The following is a 494-nucleotide window of genomic DNA, read 5'->3' on the forward strand; positions in this document are numbered from 1 at the left end:
ATCATGCGGGTGGCCCTCCTCTGGACCCTCTCAATGTTGTCCACATCCCTCTTGAAGTGGGGCGCCCAGAACTGGACACAGTATTCCAGCTGTGGCCTAACCAGTGTCACGTAGAGGGGAAGGATCACCTCCTTGGCCCTACTTGAGATGCACCTGTGGATGCACGATAGGGTCTGGTTGGCCCTGCTGACCGTGACCTCACATTGTTGGCCCATGTTCATCTTGGAGTCAATGATGACTCCAAGATCCCTTGCTGCCTCCGTGCCCTCAAGGGAGTTTCCCATCTTATAAGTGTGTTGCCGACTATTACTGCCCAAGTGCAGCATCCTGCACTTGTCCATATTGAAACACATCCTGTTTTTGTCAGCCCACCCTTGCAACCTATCCAGGTCTTTCTGCAGTCTTTCCCTCCCTGCTAGCGTGCCCACCTCACCCCAGATTTTGGTATCATCAGCGAATTTGAACAGGTTGCTTTTCACCCCATTGTCCAAATC

Source organism: Alligator sinensis, unplaced genomic scaffold (assembly GCF_000455745.1).
Source record: "Alligator sinensis unplaced genomic scaffold, ASM45574v1 scaffold557_1, whole genome shotgun sequence".
Classification (NCBI taxonomy): Eukaryota; Metazoa; Chordata; order Crocodylia; family Alligatoridae; genus Alligator; species Alligator sinensis.